At 32.7% G+C, this 17229-nt stretch overlaps 1 protein-coding gene across 1 annotated transcript in view; it reads left to right on the top strand.

The window, feature by feature from the left end:
• The window catches only part of LOC112053505 (fizzy-related protein homolog), a 71948-nt gene that overhangs the window by 1438 nt on the left and 53281 nt on the right, over positions 1-17229 (top strand). The window lies entirely within an intron of this gene.

Here is a 17229-nt window from a genome sequence, read left to right on the forward strand (position 1 = left end):
ATTATTATTATTATTATTATTATTATTATTAATAACATCCTAACTTACTTAAATCACAGCTAGTTACTTAAGCCACAATTTTCTTCATTATAAGAATAATGAATTCAATTAAAGGTTATTGTTCATGGTTTAAGCTTGTGTATTCTTGTGATTTTATTAAAAAACACTAAGTTTTGGATGAGGTATATGTTATTTAAATTCATATTTGGCAGGGATAGTTTAGTATAAGACTTGAAGGTTGTAATAATGTTTCAAATCAAATCAAAAATCGTTTATTTCAAGTAGGCTCAGTTTACAAGCACTTTTGACACGTCAGTTGACTATTTGTAAAGATTCTACCACCGGTTCGGAAGGCAGGTTCTGCTGAGAAGATACCGGCAAGAAACTCAACAGTTTTTATATTTATCCTGTAGCATGAACGTGCAACCAACAAGATAATCTTGTAAAGAGATAAATAAACTTCAATCAATAGAGGTGCAACTGCAAATACCATTATCATTTACATTGAGGGGTGAAAGACAACTCCCATTGACAATATTTTCTCTATTTCTTATAATTTGCTCGCATGTTAGTGCCACAGAAGTTGCTATTTGAAATTCACATGGTTTCTTGTTCTTATTATTTCTTTTGTATTTGTTGGATGTGTGTGTAATTGCGAACAGGGTTACGGAGAAGCCGGAACATTTTTAAAGAATGAAATTGACATAGAGTGGGTCAATTAGTTTTTCCTAAGTTCATTGTTATAATACCTATATATCAAAGGTTAATTGGTTATTTTATCATGACAACATCTAATTGATTTTAAAATATTTTTTTTTTGTAAATCATATCATATATTCTAATGTGCAGAATATATTCTGTGATTTACAAAAAAATATTATAATAAAAAAAATCAAATAAGTGTGATTCAGACTCAGCCACCGAAGGTTTCATACGTAGGATAAATGGTTCAGGAATAGAATAGTGCAATTTGTATTGAGCTTTTCCTGAATTTCAGAACCCCAGATATGTACAATATTGAGATCTTTTCTTGTACTTGTCTATAACAATGTTAATTGCCAAATTTCACAGATTAAGGTCATTGGGAAGTACCTTCACTATAACTTTTGATTCCCTTGAGTGTCAAAATATGGGTTTCTTTGCTGAATAAACGGCCATATCTTTTATTTTATGTACTTAGAAGTTAGATTATTTTACAACTTCATGATACCATAGACTTTAATATTTAAAACAGTTTAAATTACAATTTGATTTCTCCACACATGCCCAAAATAAAGGCTCTTGACAGTTATGACAGTTTTTAGCTTTTTAGGTACAGAACCTTAAAAAGCTAGAAAAATTTCAATTTAGGGAATTTATCGAATATCTTGTTATCATTCTAATGTATAAATATTTTTCATACTTTATTTTTAGTTGTAGGTAGTTATCTTTTTCTAAATAGAAAAAAAAAATTAACTTATATTACTGTAATAATAATAATAATAATAATAAAGTCTTTATTTATTTCATACAAATTAGTAATACAATTTTTTTTTTTTTTTTTTTTAATAGATTTTTTTTTCTTTTTATATTACATTTGCATAAATCCCATTGTATTGGGTATAGGCCTCCTCCAGCAGTTTCCACTTTCGTCTGTCCCGTCCTGACCTCATCCAATCCCCACCAGCCACTTGAGCAATGTCGTCTGTCCCAGCGCTTCTGAGGTCTGCCAACTCTCCTTTACTGTTTTATATTACTGTGTATTAATAAATCTTATAATATTTAATTTCTGGAACTTAGCTGCTTTTTTTTTATATAAGGTCACTACTTGTTATGTCATATTCTGTAATTATGGTCATTAAGAAAGTAGTAATTGGTGTTAATAATTTGCATTAACTATGCAATACTTAAGTAGTAGATAAATAATAGAAACTATTTTTTATAATGCACCTTAACTACAATTATTACCAGTTATGTATGTTGTTACTTAGAAATGTTTTATCATTATCTCATACATACAAAATCTCTTCTGAATTCTGATGCATCTAACTGTCTCCAATGTGGATTAAGTGGACAGTATTTGACTCTACAACTAATAATAATTAATTATTAAACCATACTATAGCCTTTCTTGATGAGTACTGTTTACCAACAAAGAAATTATAAATGAAGGTAGAAAACGCATATCATTTCATAACTTATTTATTTTAAATCATGTACTGTTTGTTTATAAAATATGCGTTTTCTACCTTCATTTATAATTTCTTTGTTGGTAAACAGTACTCATCATGAAAGGCTGCAGTATAGCTACCTTGCTCACGAGATTACTGCCATGTGGAATGTTGTTCCGATATTATTATTGTTCCGATAGTTGTTTAAATTAATGGTCTTATAGCAAAAAGCTTCAACCAACATCTTAAGAAGCTTTCACTTAACTGTTGGATCAAAAGTCTGATACAGAAGGCAGTGATGCTTGAGATGGTGCATATTGTGAGGACAATCCTTACTCTGGAGATTTTATAAATAATTAATAGTGTTTTGAAAAAGGACAAATAAAGAAATGCATGCCCCGGACCTAATCCAAACCTAATTTAATGGTAGGGGTCATATCTACTGGGCTATCACATAACTATCACTAGCTGAAGTTAATGATAATGACACCCAACTTATACCTTGATACAGTCTCCAAAGCATGGTTATTGCTTTACATTTGCATGTACTTACTAGACTGTCCCTTTATTACTTTATATACAGAATTTATTAAATTTTAAATTCAATTGCTTTGATCCCTGAGTAAAATATCATTATTGTAATATTAGATACATTCGATTCACTGTCTATATTATATCGCTCCAAACTGACATATTTCTTATTAAGTTTCTTAATGAAACTCATTACATGTTAGGATTTATTTTGTAGTATTGAGGTTCACACCCTTCTCTGACAGGATGAAGGCTGTAAAAAATTTATGGCTCCATAACATATGATATAGATGAGGTCATAAAATTCAGGTAGGTAATAAAAAATATTCCATATTTGTATAAAATACAGAAGTAAATTGTTTTCACAGTGATCTAAGTGTAACAAAGTGTAATTGAAGCGGTAAGCGCATGATAGTTGGTAGTTAAGATTAGGGTGTCCATAAATAAAATTTAACACTTTAGGACATTTATTTCTATGTGTTATTTATAATTTATTTTTCGCAATCTTCTATTTAGCTGTATATTTAGAAAAAGTTAAGTAAAGGTTTTTTTGTTTTCAGTGTAGGGTCGTTAGATTTTTTTCAAGAAAAAAATAACTCAAGAAGTAAAAATATTCCAGAGCGGTTTAAATTACTAAAAAAATTAAACTATTAACATCTGTTTAGATTTGATCATAGAAATAAAGTTTTAAGTTTAAGAGTCGATTTGAGGCATAGTATTGACGGTTTCCTACTTTTGGCTGACAATTTATGATATTTGGTAACTATTTAACACTTTGTATTACAAAAATGTTAAATTGTTTAATGTAGTATTAACTAATACTGTCCCGCGATCTTATTTGCGTTCATTCTATAAGTAGATCAGCATAGAAGTAGCTATGTGACATAGCAGAACTTCATTCGTGTCAAATTTCGTTCATTCATTTAGGAATTCATCGCGGACACGAAATTTTTATTTACAAAATATTATTGCATCGCTTTCTGAGGCTAAATCTGCCAGCGACCATCAGTCACAAGTGAAGACTACTCCTGGATTATTCCGAAAAGATGGTAGCCCTATATAGAATAATAACCTTTTCTCTCTCTAATTGGATTCAACACGGTACTATACCGGAACGATATATCCCTTAGCATGTCCATCTAACATATATATTGATAAAAAATGATAATACATTCGTACTTAATTATAATAGTTATCACGGCATAGTAGCGTTATACGAGTATATACCAATTATTTCTATGGCAAAATTAAAAATGCGACTTAAATCAGGGCTCCCATAAAACAATGGGATATTAACAATTCATGAAGATAAAACTACGTCACAGTTGGCTGCCTCGCATACACTGTACAGCACAACTAATGAGTTTATATCGCGCAATTACGTACACAAAAATGACAATTATTTACGTTTAAATAGAGTATATATTAGCTTGGTGAGATATAAATAAATGTTTTTGTATTTATGTTTTTTTTTTATGACACGTGTAGGTGAAGGGTATGTTGGTTCATAATTATCTAATTATTTCACATATTAAAATCAGGTGCATAGATGTGGCTTATTAGAAACTAGTAACTGGGCGACCTGCTGGCCTATTCACTAATTTGGTATTTATTAACAACCTATTAAAATAAATATCAAATCTACTGAGAAATGTCATCTATCTACTCTATGATATCTACGAAGGGTTGTCAATAGGCACTGGATGACATTTGTTACATAGAATCTCAATTTCGTATATGTCAACTAACATACGTTAAAGTAAGTGAATTAGCATTGGAAATGCATTTTATTAACGAGAGGGTCTGGTTTCGATATCGCACAAAAATGTAAGATTTTATGTTTTACTAGCTGCCATGGCACACTTTGTTCTGCTATATAAATTTCTTTCATATAAAAATACTAAAATAATTTTTAGGATTCAAGTATATGTGTCACTTACCATCAGGTGAGATTGTAGTCAAGGGCTAACTTGTAAAGAATAAAAAAAAAAGGATCGGATCGAATAGTAGGGGTAGGTGAAAATACTTGACGAATTGTTATTCATACTAACCAAATATTAACTCAGCAGAACTGTGGTCTTTAACCGTGAGAGACTAGTTTTAACCAGTCAGGTATTAGATATTTACCTTCCGGGGTATAGGAAACACGGGGGAGGATTAACACCACAGTGTCAGTCTCGGTCATATTGAGAATCCAAGTCCTGTATTCTCTGGATACTAATGCTTCATACGCGTTTGGCCGAGCATAAACTACTCTACTCTTGCATACTTAACTAATTTAACTTGATAATCTTTGGAAGATACCATAATTGAATTCCAGGCAATTGAACCGTGCACAATTGCACAATGTACATGGTTAATTATTAGCTAATTACGTCCCATAGTCGCGTGCTATATGCTGTTTTAGCGAACGCTCCGCCAAGCGTGAAGTTCAAACACATCGGGACCCCAGGGCTCGATCAAGAGCATTCTGATAGGAAATTGATTCTAATTCAAACTCATTCGACCGTGTAACCGTGGAATAAATCGGGACAGACAGCATTATGGAACTGACGCTTCCAAGGAAGAAGTCATCTATTTTTGTGATTTCGACTTTCGTAAAGAACTTGTGTATACCGTTATTCTAATTCCACGCTCTTGGATTTTGGATTTGTCGTGCTCATTGGGCATGAACTTTTAACTACTTATTTATAAATAGTTTCTTGCTCTATGAAGCTCGCGACTTGCCGCTTGGGATTTCTAATAATAGCATTTTATAATGGAAAAATATCTAATTAAATACTAACCCTTAGAAAGGCCTCATCTTTAACATGGCCAATGTTTTCTTTATCATCTAACTAACTAAGCGAGAAACCTATGCTAGGAGTGGGTAAGAAAGTGAAGTTGTAGACTCTGCATCTAATTTCTCCGGTCTTCTGTAGACATCTTATATGTGAACTGATCAACTACAGTGTATTCAGTTTTGTTTATAAAGAAAATTGTACTGGAAAGATCGTCTCAGGTATCATTGAACTCACGCTCATCGAATTTTCAAGGGGAACGATCTATTTTTGAGTGAACCTAACCTTAATTTACAATGTGGTGTGTAGCACTGACCAGATACACTTTTTCTATTTTAGTAAACGTATCTAAGTTATATTTGTTTACTTTTACTGTTGTTATTTATGTTACGATATCTATAAAATCATTTCATTTTACAGCTTATCATTTACAATGTTTGTCATTGCTTGCGTAAGGGTTTTGTCAATTAATTTAATATTAATCTTCATCATCATCAGCCACGTCCGCTGCTAGACGTAGGCTTAGGCCTCTTGTATAGACTTTCAAACATCACAAATATTCATTTTAATTAAATGAAATTACCTCTTGACAATGTTTTCTCAAAGTTTCATAATAAGTCATGGTTAAGGCGTGAAGCTTACGGACTCACTTTCAAATAAATTAGGTCTTTAGGTAAAATTCTTTAATCTTTGTGAAGATAAATCAAATCCGGATTCAAAGGTTTAACGATCTAACCAAGCAAAATCAATATAGGTAGAAGAATTTCAACCATATAAAAGCAGTCTCTAACAACTAGAAATTGACCATAGTATAGATATAAAATCAGTTCTAAGCTCAGCACAAGTACAAAATCCGTGGTCCGTAGAACGTGGCGAAAGGGCGACGCCCTAGGTACAACACAGTACAGAGTCTAGCTTGCGGGACCTCATCCGAGACGGCTATCTTTAATAAGGCAAACCCGACTCGTCCGCCGGCGCCCCTCGGCTTGTACCTCTAAACATTCCCTGAGATTTGTTGCTTAATTGAATTGAGTTTATTTCCAGATGAACTCTTCTATGACGAACACGTACAGTACTTGAATTAAGAATTGAATATCTCTGAAGTCAAAAATTCCAAAATTTGATTAGTTTATTTCATACTTTTCAGTTATGTGCATTTAAAGAAACTAAGTAATACGTGTCTCAAAGTTGAAAAAAACATCGGGAGGAAACATGCATACCTGAGAATTTCCTTAAAAAGTTGGAGGAAAAACATCGTGAGGAAACCTGCATACCTGAGAATTTCGTTAATTCTCTAGGTGTGTAAAGTCTGCCAATCTAGCGAACTAAGGCCTAACCCCTCTTATTCTGAGACGAGACTTGTGCTCAACAGTGAGCCGAATATGGCACTTTTGAATATTGTTAATTTTGACTGACGATTGCGACTCTTCCAGTAGGAAGGCAGGTTCTGCTGAGAAGAACTGGCCAAAAAAAAACTAGACTACTTTGAATAGTTAAGATTTAGTCTACTATTACTAGAGAGCTATTCCGGTTTTAAAATGTTTTTCATATAGCAGTCATTTCAAAACCAAATAATATTAACATCAACATGAAAGGAACAGAAAACAGTTCAAGAAGACGGTATCGTGCGTTATCTATAGTTTTTAATAAACTTATTCCCTAGATTTAATCAACTAGAGTTGATTTGGCAAAGAATTAAGTATCTAAATTTAGAAACATTTACCACACTCTAATAGCTGAAGCCAGTGACTTCATCCGCGTGAAATTCAGCGTTTTACAAATCCCACGGGAACCATCGATTTTCCAGGAAATATAGCCTTTGAGTTAATCCAGGGTATAGTTTATCTCCATTGATATTTGCAGACTAATCAGTTTGCTCATGGTTTAGCCGTGAAACTAATTTTCGCATGATCAATATAAATATGGATTGATTGTAGAAATAGGGTACAAAATGTCTACCTAGCCAATCAAAGACATGTAACAAAAAACTAGTTATGAAAACAAACTTAGTTTAAATTATTTATCAGTTAACTCATTTAACTTTGTGACCTATGTCAATAATCGTATCAAATTCCAGTTCCAGTATTCGGTAACGGACGTCGTAAACGCATCCCCCATTAACAATGGTAATTAGGCACGCCCGCTCCATCAATAATGCGATTCAGGGTCAAATGGCACGAATGTCAATTGTCTTTCATTTGATCAGCTTATTATGCATGACATCGGTTCGGCCAGGAGCACCTATGGCCCATAAAATAATAATTGGTTTCTCATTGGATCAATTTGTTTAATATATTTTTCACCATCGGTTGTCAGTCAATATACTCGTAGATTTCTATATCAATTTAGAAATGACTGTCAAATATAAACTCAAGTTGCCACCTTGATTGGATGAAATGCAGAAAGACGGTTAAATTTAAGTTTTTAATTTTCATTTTAGATTGCATCTGGTTCAGCTGCCTGGTTAGATTTTTTTATTTTAAGCTAGACTTAATCAGGAAAATCAGCCTTTGCTAACCAACTAACCAGTAGATTAACATCAATCTTCCGAAATACTATGTGTTCGAGGACGTTGTATATTTTACTAGAATTTGTTTGTTTGAACGCGCAAATTTCAGGAACTACTTGTCCGATTTGAAAAATTCTTACAGTCTTAGATAGCCCATTTATCGAGGAAGGCTATAGGCTATTTATTATCCCCGTATTCCTAAGGGAACGGGGACCACGCGGGTGAAACGCGCGGCGTTAGCTAGTTACATTAAGTGTATCAGTAAAACCATACTCGAATGCGTTAGTCATTCGAGAAAATAAAAGATTACTACAATAAATCCAACAGAAGGCATTCTATAATATTTGTCGTTAAAGCTGCACAAATGGTCATAAAAAAATTGCAGTGAAGAAAAGTGAAATTACAAGCTACAGAAAATGATCCATTTTATCTTATAATTGCAGACACTTCAGAACTCAGTCTCCCTGATTGTCCTGGCAAATATTAACTTAGTTGAATAGTAATAGAAGTAGGTTTTGCTTGTGCAGTGAAATAGTAGCTTTCTCCATAAAGTAATGTTTAAACAGTGAGCGAGCCTCCATTTGCTCTGTTATTAGATCCTACCCATTATAGAATGTTAATGAAAAATGTTAATAAGTACTGAAGGATGGTCTTAAATGGAATGTTTATTTGATAAATAAAATACTAATCAAATTGAAAACCTCCTTTATTAAGTCGGTTAAAATAATATTAGATTAGGATTCAGAGATCAGGAAATTAGTATTATAGCACATTTTCTTGTCAGACGCAATAATTAGTATTTTTTCTTTATCACACTTTTTCTGGCAAATTTTTGGCAATGACTAAGACTAAATTTGACGTATGTTTATATCAAATATTTTCTGAAAAACATTGGGTTACATAAAAGAACAAATCAACATTATTAACCAAAATAGAAACACTAAACCAAGAATGTTTTAAGTTAAATTTTAGAATACTTACACTTTTGATTAATTTTGTAGGTACCTATTATTATAAACGTTTTAGGTAGTATTTTCAGTTAATAAGACTTCCTAAAGTCAGCTTATTCTATTAATTCAGTAACTCGATGTGTAAGTTTTGTTGTGTTGTATTTACTTCTTTGAAGCTATTCAAATTAAAAGGTTTAAGTTAGTTAAACTTATGTTCCTGTATTTTAGTCTCAATAAATGAGACGTAGCTAAATACAAGCTCCATTCCGGGAGTTGCTATAGAATGGAGGTGAGTGAACCCGATTTGACGGTAGTCGTGGATCTCTAAGCTGCTGCCGGCCGTGGAAAGCGAGTGCACTTTTTGCTCGCTTTTACTTTAACTTAGTTCAATGATTCTTCGTATCTAACGAATGGACAACTTTTAAGACAATATTTTTAGAATTAAGTTTATTATTACTATTAAACATATTTCAAATTAATGTAAGGCAATTAAGGTTTCCTGTCGTTGAATATTTTTTTGTAGTTTTGACTCTAGTTTTCTGTGTTACTTGTCTTGTATTGACATTGATTGATTTGCTATCACGCATTTGTTTACGTTTACGTATACGTATTAATTTATGAAAATTTTCAAATGCACATATCCACATTTGCTTGACGTCGTTATCCTTATTTTCTGATATGGTAATAAAAATCATCTTTCTTTTTTTATTATTCTCTACACGACGCTAAATCGCTTGGCGGTACGTCTTTTCCGGTAGAGTGGTAACTAGTCACGGCCTAAGCTAGACCTAGACCAATTAACAAAATCTCAAACGGCCCAACCGGGGCTCGAAGCCTGGACCTTCGTCTTGTATATCCACCGCGCACACCGCTGCGCCACCTCAATAATACGTATACTGAAATTATAAAGTTTTTTTTATGGTAAAATTCGTAAAATAACGACAAAAGTATTACAATACTTGTTCAAATTTCAAAGAATGCGCGAATGCATTTGATAAGATCGAACTCACTGGTAGTAAAACAAATCACGCTACCAATAAATGTTATAATTCCACTTAATAATTTTGTGTACTCCCGCTGCGTATACCTGACCTCGACAATCTGTTTTGATGTTCTGCACAATATAGTACGAAACGAAAATAGTGCCCTAGCTTATCTCCTTTTAAATGTAACAAAAATGCAATTTTAGATAGCTTCTACAACCTGTCGCTCGGATATAGTTCCAGTGCGATGATATCGTTCGCTGTACGTCCCACTAACATTCAGTACAAATTAGTTGACATTTTGATACCTTATCATACGTTATCGGATGATTATAAAGCTCGCGGAAAATGTATTGCGTCGAACGTTTGTCAATACTTTCTAAGGAATTTTTCAAAATAATGTGGGAACACCTTTAGCAAACATCTCTTTAACACTACAATGCAAACGCATTGTAGAGTTAAACTTAAAAATATGCATGCCGAATACAGAACCTCCTCCTTTTTGAAAGTCAGTTAAAAATGAAACTGGTTAAATGAAGTTTGAATGCAATATTTAAAGGTCGTGTTAAAATATATTTTTACTTATTGACATCGTTTCAGCGAACTGATCTAAATAAGATCAAGGTAAAAATAGATTATTGTTTTAAAAATATATTATTAAAATAAAATAAAAATCAATTGAAGAAAATATTGAGTACACAACATTTCTTGCTAGCTTTTAGAAGTACTAAATTTCAAGAACGTACGTTGTTTTTTAGAACCTACTTAAAATACTACACTTCTTCTTGTCTGACATTTCTTGTCTTGATTATCTTGTCTTGTCTTAATTATTCCATGTAGCATTTCCATTCCCTAATCAATCTAAATAAAAAAAAGCATTTTCGCGTAAATTCAATTCACGTATTGTATCAGCAGATCGTCATGTTTCCATGTTTGCAAGAATAAATATTGCACTTGACAAGACCGATAATTCGTGCAGCTGTCCAAACATTTACAAGCGTTTTGTGTAGGTGAATGCATGTTTGATATTCACAAATTAGCGCTTTTGCTCAAACTTTATGAAAAATTTCATTTTTTTTCTTTTATTTGCTTTGTGGATATCCGAGTGCGATCTGGCGCAAATGCCATATTGTATATATATCTGCTATCTCATTGGCGAATTTTTCACCAGAACCAACCATTTTCTGGAAACCTATAACATCCGCGCTCATACGACGAGATACATATTTCTTATAGAGATATTCATAGAGTTATACCATTTGTTCTTATATTCTTTTTTGCTCAAGCTTTTGATTACCTATCATCAACAGATATCAGAGGTGAAAGTTTCCTAAAAAATCGTCTCAATTTTTCGTTTATCATATGACATAGTAGCCATGTTTGTAGGGTTTTCCAAATTCTACTTTATGGACAGTATTTAAATTGAATAGATGTATGATATGTTATTTAGTGTAGGTATGTAAAATGCCAATAAAATTGCACGTAATCCTGTTCAAAGTAAACATTTGTCATACGTTTCGCTAAAATAGTCGTTTTAACGACTGTGTTATGGTGTCCAACGTTTACAAATGTCCTTATTAATGCAGTTCTAATATTTAACACTTTTCGTGTTTTTCTAACATAGGTATTGGATATTTTTTGCTTTAGTTCATTTGCTTGTCTTATATTTTAAAAAGTTTCTAATAATATAGTAGTTCAATTCAATTCTAATAATATAGTATAAAATTTCAATCGCTATCAAAATATTGACTCGATTTCCAACTAATCGCTTGTTTTTACAGAGGAAACACATTCAAGAATTTTTCAGAAACTTTTCAGAAACAGAAGCAATTTGGGATTACGTTTGCTAAATGTTTGGAACCATTCAAAATTGAAACATGCTGTATACAATGTTTAACTTACTTAATTGGGCATGACCCACGTATTGAACTTCAATATCTTTATTACTTAAATCTCCTTCACACATCGCATATGTATCCTTATCTATGTATGTATAATATGCATCGTAACATTTAAAATTTAATCCCAAATGAGACAAAATTAATGTCCCGTAAGTCGTGTTTTGCATATAATATAAGAACGCAGTAAGAAGAGTAATAAATAGTTATGATCAAGTCGTAGATAATTATTTATATTTTAGCCTCTAATTTTTTTTTCGAGATTCATTGTTACAAAGTAAAAAAATATTAAAATTATTGAATTAGTAAGTACATATCCTCTGAATTCCCGTAGATTGCGTACAAAACTAACAAAATAATAAAAGTGTCATTTTGTCTTAGGAGCTGAAAATTTACAGAGGTTGATTTAGATTTCATCTCCTATGAATATGATATACATAAAGTATACCTTTCTCCATGCTCCATCTAAGCATATAATCTCTGTAGCACAGAATAAATAGAACCTTGTTAAAAACCTTTACCTAAGTTACCTACAAACATTTTAGATTCCACGCTTAAAATTGTTTTTTTCATCAACAATTTTGGCAGTTAAATCCGAGCCACCGTAAAAAAAGAACAAAAAGCTAATATTAGTTAAGTACACGTAGACATAGCACCTGTAACGTTGGTATTGGGGCCACTGTAGGGCAACCATCAGTTACCACACCTACACTTCATGACCATCCTTCAACTTGTGGGATCAGCTGAGAGGCTGATGTCATGTGTAATGATATCAAGTGTTTACTTAACACTTAGGCTTTCGATTGTCGATGAGGCCATGAGGCCCATGGTTTCTGCTGGGAAGCAAAACTACGAAAATGTTACGCCAAACTTTATATAACTCGTAGTAGAAGTAACTATGTTTACACATACATCATCGATAGTTCTATATGCGTATTTATTTAAGATGTGTGTAGGTATTAAATAAATTAATGGTTTATTAGATGTTCGTGTTTTAGTGTCTAAAGTAGACGTTACAAAATATATTTACATAAACTAAGCTGACTTAATATAATTAAATGCAAAAGATTAATGATCTAAATTTTATCGAAAATATACAATATTTAAATGACTAGCTTTTGGGTGCTAGTTTTGTGGATTTCGATAATATTTTATAAATTATTATTTAATGCTTGACTGCAAATTTCTTTCCAGTATGTAATAAAAGTAGATATTATAACAATTTATGTCGTCAAATTCCTCGCATTTTAAACGAACAATTCAACAGAAGACAAATAATATCGCCTTATTTTGAAAAAGCTGAAAGCTTTTATATAAAAAACAACCTTATATTTAGACAATTGAAGGTTGGGAACCTTGAATTCTGCTACCTTCATTTACTTATCTATGATATTGTCATTTGAACAGATTCTAAACGTCCACCAAAACACAGAAGCGTACAATTACGGATACGTTTAGAATTGGTATGCTAACCAAAGAAACCTAAAAAACATAAGCTCTAATTTATGTCGAGCAGTCGTATCAAGACCAATCAGCTGACCGTGTGATTCAGTGATCGGGCTCTCCTGCATTTTAAATACGTGAGCTGGAATTTTCAGTATATAAAAACCATACCTAAATGCTTTACCTGTTCATACAAGTTCAATGCACCGATCAGCTGAGTCAACACGCTCTTATTTTACATGCCACGTGTTTAGTAGGCACAACAATTTTCCGACAATGTTGCGTAACAAATGACTCCTATTATTCCTACAATTTATGCGTGACTGTAGGAAAACTTCCAGTACATGTAAAGCTTTTATAGGATCGGTATGTTATAAACATTCCATTAGCTCATGATTTATAGAGTTTCAATCTAACACTGTTGCGATTATGTATCTCTTGTTTTTAAATGATTATAATGGAAAATAAAAAGAATATTTCTCAATCTTAATATTCACCCCCAATGCTTTGCTTAATTTGACAGTACTAGAAGTTACATAGTAGAGATGTGCATAATACTGATAGGTACTGTATCTGGTTTAGTTTTAGCAACCAAAATGTATAAATGCTAATGGTTTTAGATAAAGGAAATCAGAATTGCTCAATACTTTTTACCGATTCGTTTGACGAAGACGAGATTCGTTTTTTGTGATTTTCGTCTTATTCGACAGGGAAATCCCTTGAGTATTTTTTAACTAATAATGTGATGGGAATAAAACATTGGGTTTTTATTTTGTCACTAACATTAGTTAATTATTTATTAGGCAACTATTCGCTAAGAATATAGTAATAATATAGGTTAAATTAAACCACGTGGTTTTAGCGATCATTAGCACCTCTTAACACTTTTAAACAAGGGATCGCTCTGCCTCGTGTTGGGATATGTACAAATTCCTGTATTTGGATCCGGTTTTAAGCAAACTTCGTTAACCCTTATGTAATCACTTCAGATAATTCGGTAACGTGGCTGTATCAATCAGCTGGTCCATGATGTCATTCGTTTAGCATTACGTGCCATTTTGGGGTTTTTATTTTTAAAGCTCTTTTTTTCCTTCGTATTCGCTTACATGTCGCGACTTGCTTTCGGGTTGACCAGCCTTCACCTTGACTCCGCGTAGAGATCAGCTGTTTGGTTTGCAATAAAACGAGTATGCATATATGATTCATTTATCTTATCAAGTCATCGTTGTATTGTATTAGAATTTATTCTAGTTCCAATTTTTTTTCAACAGTCAGAGCTTTAGCTCTTTTTTTTTCTATCCATCTGTGCCTAGTTTGGAATGCGTTGCAAGTTTTTTTGATCTCTCGTTTTTAATAGCGTGTAATAGTTTTTAAGAATTTGCAGATCCAGATAAAGAATTGTATTTAAATAATGAGACGAATGTAATAGCTGTACATTTATAAAATTTAATAATTACACATGAGTGCCTCGGACACGAGCATGAACTCGTGGGTATGTTAATAATGTAAATAAAAATAACGAGTGAGCTTTTTCAACCTAATTAAAAATATTAAGAAGATTACATAAATACATAGTTTATTTAGATAAAGGTTCATGCTATGGTCACTGGAGCGTATATAGTACGTCCACACTTTATGACTGTCTATTAAATATTACTCAGTTACTGAACAAGGAATAAGCGGTGCTTTTATGGTGCCTATAATGTTCTTAGTGACGGACTTAATTACCGTTGACTTAGCACCTGAGTGTAAGCAAGCGGTTACAGAGGTACACAATAACCCATGTTACCGTGTTTGCCGAGTCAACATAGCTGGCCCCATGACGGGGCTGTCAGGTAGCATCACTACTGAATCTATCCGTTCAATAGGTGTGCCCCAAGGTCTTAGAAACAGGCCGTAATTGTAGATAATTATCTAAATTATCCACAGCTACCTGTGTTACAGCGCACGATTTAGAATCTCTGTTCAACTTTTAAATTTTTGACTCCAAAATGCCACGTATATGTATTGTACTACGCTTGGGTGGAGACGCAAATAATACCTTTGTCGTACATACGACTAGTTACGTAACCGGATGATAGATGATCTTGGCGTCAATAATCTCTGCAGTATCTTTTATATGTGAAGTTGGTGTTAGTCTTTTTTCTAAAGTATATGCTTTTGACACCTGAGCATGAGCATAAATCAGTTGTCAACGTATCAAATCTAGGCCGACTGCAAACAATGCTCGGTAATCAATTGATGTCGACTTAGGTATTGCGTGTCTGACATCATCCTTAGCTATACCATAGGCTGTATAAACTAGCGTTAACATCAGTTTAATTTCGACAAGTTTAAAGATGTTCTTGTCACGATTAACGTTGATCCTCAGTTTTTGAAACGCTGGTTGTTCATCAAATTAACATATCAAGTAAACTTTAGTAATTTCTAAAGTAGCTTGCCAAAACAGCTCGCTATCAAAATATTGGTAGATTTAATGCCAATGTTAAGATGTTTGGATATATCAGCTTTACAAACAATCAAGTATTTTCATGGTAGTGTCGTTTTTTTTTTAATTAGTTTCATATACAGAAAACAATAAGAATTTTCGGAAATTTAGGTTTAAAACTAGAAAATGAACGGTGGAAGTTTGTTTAATAGTATAGATTTATATTATAACAATTTTGAATTTGTTATATGCATAAAGTACATTATTTATATACAAGTTTCATTTGTACGTGATACAACACAAAAAAAATAAAGTTATCTTCAAACCCTGAATGAAACGCTGATATACTCGTAATTTAATATAAGCTTTTATAATTTCAGCGTAATTAACGCTTATATAGAGATCACATTTTCATATTATTACGATAAAATGTATCTATAACTGCGGTTTTTCATTTAACGTCTTACTTGATCAGTCTTTCAAAAACTGTGCAATATATTTGCAGTGTAACGCTTGTATTGGTCATGATGCTGTCGTCGCCATGATAATGGCGAGCAAAAACATCAATGTGTGTTAGTATTTTATTGCCTCGAAATAGGCAAAAAGCTTTTCCACGCAAAAAGCCGGTGTACCGATCACGACTTAGGCTGTGTCTTAAGTAATCAACCACGTTTTTTGGTTCAATGCACTCACGAAACTCCATTTTACTGGACACCTAATACCGTGACGCGACGACGACTCCGTTTGTACAAACACTGTGCAATTGCGACACGAATTATGTGTTTCGGTTTACGTAATTGCGTTTTATGATTACAGAAGCCTGAACCGTATTGAAATTTTTAAGAGAGTGAAAAAAGAATCTGTTCCCTCAATTCGTGTAATTCTTAACTTAAGGTGGTTTGTTCGTTATCAACCCATATTCGGCTCACTAATGAACTTCGAGTCTCCTCTCAGAATCAGCATACTAGATAATTTTTGTAATTCTCTGCGTGTGTGAAGTCTGTCAATCCGCATTGGGCGAGCGTGGTGGACTATTGGCCTAAACCCTCTCATTCTGAGAGGAGACTAGCAGATAAGGTGGTTAAGATATTTTAAAAAGAGTGGTGTATTAAGATTTATAATATAAAGATTTTTGAAATAAGACGTTCTACTTGTGATTGCATTGTGTCTAATAGTTAAACAGTAAACTTTTATGTTTCTATAGTATCTCGAATCTACGAGTTTTTTAGACTTATGGTAATAATGAAATCATAATAATAAATTGTAATGTGAAATGATGAAATTTGGTTAGTAAGGGACACATTTGATAAGACCATTTATAATTTGCTTACTCCATTGTAAGTTGATGGTGATAATATTTTTAATACAGGGTAGCTAAGTCTACATCTCTGTCGCGTATTTTCAAGTACAACGTGGGAAAATTGAGGCTTTGGAGAGATTATTATTATAAATAGTTTAGGTATCTAAGTTCGGGTTTAGCTTAGACACTGATAAAAAACAGCCGCCTTGTATAAAGGATGTGTAGTGCATAAAATTGTTGACGATGATCGAACGACC

Source organism: Bicyclus anynana, chromosome 4 (genome assembly GCF_947172395.1).
Source record: "Bicyclus anynana chromosome 4, ilBicAnyn1.1, whole genome shotgun sequence".
In the NCBI taxonomy this organism is placed as follows: Eukaryota; Metazoa; Arthropoda; class Insecta; order Lepidoptera; family Nymphalidae; genus Bicyclus; species Bicyclus anynana.